The sequence below is a fragment of the Neofelis nebulosa genome, chromosome 8 (assembly GCF_028018385.1).
Source record: "Neofelis nebulosa isolate mNeoNeb1 chromosome 8, mNeoNeb1.pri, whole genome shotgun sequence".
In the NCBI taxonomy this organism is placed as follows: Eukaryota; Metazoa; Chordata; class Mammalia; order Carnivora; family Felidae; genus Neofelis; species Neofelis nebulosa.
The window spans coordinates 53,361,151-53,365,397 of record NC_080789.1 but is presented as its reverse complement, the minus strand read 5'-3'; the positions used below and the strand labels follow the sequence as shown (position 1 = coordinate 53,365,397).

The 4,247-nt window shown below is 40.2% G+C and overlaps 1 pseudogene; it reads right to left on the bottom strand.

Annotated features, from left to right (window-relative positions):
* Positions 1–390: 390 nt before the first annotated feature.
* Positions 391–1,205, bottom strand: LOC131483810 (large ribosomal subunit protein eL8-like; annotated as a pseudogene).
* Positions 1,206–4,247: the final 3,042 nt, after the last annotated feature.

Sequence of the window (4,247 nt, the reverse complement as noted above, 5' to 3'; positions counted from 1 at the left end):
TTCTCTTTAGGCTCCTCTTTGTAGCCAAGCAAGATGGTGGGGTTTTTTTGCTACTGACCTTTCTGTGCCAGACACTACTCATACCATATCCTTCATTCCTTCCTATGTTATGTTTAATTTTTAAGAAATCTATGCTTTGGTTCTCTACACTTTTGCTTGGTTTTTCAAGCCAGATCCCTGTGGATTTCAAAATATAATTTCTTCTTCTTCTTCTTCTTCTTCTTCTTCTTCTTCTTCTTCTTCTTCTTCTTCTTCTTCTTCTTCCTTCCTTCCTTCCTTCCTCTTCCTTTTCCTCTTCCTTCTCCTCCTTCTCCTCCTTCTCCTCCTCTTCTTCTTCTTCTTCGACACTGGCTGAAAGAGAACTTTTTATTAACTTTATGTACAGAAAATTCAACAGCATCCACTTTCCAGTTTGATGGCCAGTTCTTTAGCCTTTGCCTTTTCCAGCTTGGCAGTGGGAGTCCTGGACTTTGGCTATAGGACGTTGCCTCCCCAGTAGCAGCAGATCTCATGATATCTGCCATTGTTGTTAGTCCTGATGGCTTCTACCAGCTCAGCCAGAGCTCCTTTGTCTTCCAAGGCAACCTGTGTGAAGGCGATGGTGGTACAGATCTTCCTGTGGACCAGACGCCCCAGCCTGGCCTTCCCCTTGATGATGCAGTAGGGAGCCTCCATCTTACCACACAGGACAGGCAGAGAGATGGCCAGCTCAGTGGGATCCACAGCATGTGCAATCACTACCAGATCAGGCTTCTTGTTCTCCACCAGGGGTGACAGTATTAACCCCAGCTTGAAGGACAGGCAACCTCTCAGTGGGGACATCCTCTTTCTGGCAACTTTCTTCTCAACCTGGGCCAACAAACTCTGCTTCTTCTTTTGCTTTGTCTCTGGTCTGTATGTGTGGGCCACCTTAATAGTTGAGTAACTGTTTGGTGGTCCAGGGCCTAGGTGAACTGGTTAATCATAGGAAGGACTTTTAGACGTTTATAGAGACTAGCCCTTTGCCACTGCAGCTGGATGTAGCAGGGTCATTTGACAAAACGGGTAAGGTCCCTTTGGGGCTGGATGTCCTGTCCGATGCCAAAATTCTTGGGCCTCTTCTCAAACAGGAGGTTGACCACCTTCTTGTCCTCCTGCTTCTTCATAACAACAGGGGCAGGGGCCAACTTCTTCCCCTTAGCTTTCTTTCCTTTCAGCATCTGGGATGGCTGGAGGAGAGGCCTATGATCGCTTCTTTTTAAAATTGGTTCTCACAAATCAAAAGCTTCTTCATTTAAGATGAGTGTGCCTTCTGTGAGTTTTAAAAAAAAAATCTACTAAGGACCTCAGATAAGTTCTTAGGTCCCAGACTCTATCTGACCTTTCCCTTCCCCCTTCATCAGAAGTGAGCAATGTCAATAACTCATTAGATGGGAAGAGAGCCACAGAGCAGCTAAAATAATTAGTTACCACATTAGCCGCCAAAGTTTGTTCTGACATTCTGCTGATATCAGAAATAATGCCGTTCCCTATGCACCAACTCTGATTAAATTATCTTTAATGTAGTATGCTTCTAATAGAAGGGAGCAAAGAGAATTTTTCTAGTCTATCTTGTCCCAAATCTATACAAAGTTTCCCATTCCTTCTAGGGGATCATGGAATTATTGCAAGGAACTTGTGAATTCATATACCATTCCAAGCTTTGACTGTAGATTTATTAGCAGAGTGGTTCACACAAATGTAAGCATCTATCTCTCAAATGTATACAGGCCTCATTGCAATGAACAAAATGCTAATCATTGAAGGTATTACAGAATTCATGAAAGTTGTTTATCACAATGCATTTTCTTTTTTTTCTTAATGTTTATTTATTTTTGAGAGAAAGAGAGAGAGATAGGAAGAGAAACAGAAAACGAGTCGGGGAGGCACAGAGAGAGGGAGACACAGCATCCGAAGCAAGCTCCAGGTTCTGAGCTGTTAGCACAGAGCCCGATGTGGGGCTCGAACTCATGAACTGTGATATCATGACCTGAGCCAAAGTCGTATGCTTAACTGACTGAGCCACCCAGGCCCCCCAACCATGCATTTTGTAAATCAGTGGATACTAGAACTGCAATTACTGTCACATGGGAGTTCAATATTTTGTTGTTGCCATTATTAATAAAGTCATTTTCCTACATGAAAATTTCAGTACCCTTATCTATGCTCTTTTCCTTCCCTACCTGAAGAAGCAATTCTAGATTGTGCCTTATTAGAAAGTCTCATTTATTAAATAATCTTATTAGTCCTGTATGTTACTCTTTTCTAAATCTTAGCTCCAGTTGTGTGATTCACCTTGTCTATTTTGGCAACCAGAACATTCTCTGGCAAAGCAATCTTGGAAAATTTTTTGCCCAAAAGGAATTCTAGAAGAGGCTTTTTTTTTTTTTTAAACCAGATTCCCAGTCTACCCATTTTTACCACCAGAATGTTTTTGTATAGTACCATTTTTATTATAAAAATAATACATTGGGTACACTTTCATGCCTTATTAAGAACATAATCTTTAGGGGCGCCTGGGTGGCTCAGTCAGTTGAGCGTCCGACTTCAGCTCAGGTCACGATCTCACAGTCCGTGAGTTTGAGCCCCACGTCGGGCTCTGGGCTGATGGCTCAGAGCCTGGAGCCTGCTTCCGATTCTGTGTCTCCCTCTCTCTCTGCCCCTCCCCCATTCATGCTCTATCTCTCTGTGTCTCAAAAATAAATAAACGTTAAAAAAAATTTATAAAAAAAATTTAAAAAAGAACATAATCTTTAATGCCTGTGTAGTATGTTTTTGCCATATGATTAGATTTAATAATTTTTATCACTCCATTAAGCTATTTTTCAGCTTTTTACTATTGTAAATAAATAACGATATATATCCTGGTATACAATTTTATTATTTCAGATAAATTTATGCCAAATTTACTCAGTCAAAAAATATAAACATGTTTAAAGCTCTTAATACACATTTCTAAATTAGTTTCCAGAAAGGTGGTGCCTATTTAAACTCCTAGTAGGAGCTAAATTCCCCCTGTGAATTTTACTTCCTGAAAAGCAAAACTGATCATTTTCCTTTTTTCAAAATAGTTGATAATTTGGTGACAATTATTTGGAAGATTGGATTTTTCCTTTTTTTATTACACATGTATATTTCTTCTTTTGACAATTGTTCTTTTTAGCACTAGAATCTGGTTTTCTTTACACCACTTCCTTTTTATAGTGTTCCTTGTTCCATGTAATTTGCAGCTAATTTTCTATGTACTTGCACTAAAACTATCAATTTTATCTCAATTATAGAGAGTCTCTAGTCCTTCTAGCTATAACTGCTCAGAGTTCACATATTAGAAGATTTCTCCTCCTTGCCCATACTTACGTAATTTTCATAATACAGCGCAGGATTGGGCAAATGCTGGAACTGCTCTCCCAAAATCCTTGCTGCCCCCATTTTGTCATGGAATGGCTTTCCCGTCTAGACTGGATCTCTGCTTCAGGTGCCTTTAAATTCATTTAAGTCATTACAGGTGTAAGTGAGTGGGCAATTTTCCCTCTGCACAAGGCCATCAATTCTTTGTTGCTGCCTCTCACTCTTTTTTTAACATTTATTTTTGAGTAAAAGAGAAAGAGCACACACGCACACAAGTGCAAGTGGAGGAGGGGCAGAGAGAGAGAAGGAGACAGAATCTGAAGCAGGCTCCAGGTTCTGAGCTGTTAGCACAGAGCCCAATGTGGGGTTCAAACCCACCACCTGCCAGATCATGACCTGAGCCGAAGTCAGACACTTAACTGACTGAGCCATTCAGGCTCCGGACTATCTCAGGCTATTAAACATACCCTCTGAAATAGTCACTTGACGTTAGTATGTATCATTTCCTCATACGCTTACAAATGCAGTCCAACCTACCTTCTAGCCACTGCAATTCACACTGCAGAAAGAAACAAATCTGCAACGAGAATTGCTTTAAGGCCCATCATCTCTACTTTTGACTCATCTGGCTTCTTTCAAGACACAATAACATTTAAAACTCAAACTAATAAAGATGAAGTCAAGCTTTCACTTTTTGTGAATGACATGATATTATACAGGGAAAACCCGATAGACTCCACCAAAAGTCCTCTACAACTGATACATGAATTCAGCAAAGTCGCAGGATACAAAATCAATGTACAAAAATCAGTTGCATTCTTATACACTAATAATGAAGCAACACAAAGACAAATAAAGAACTGATCCCATTCACAATTGCA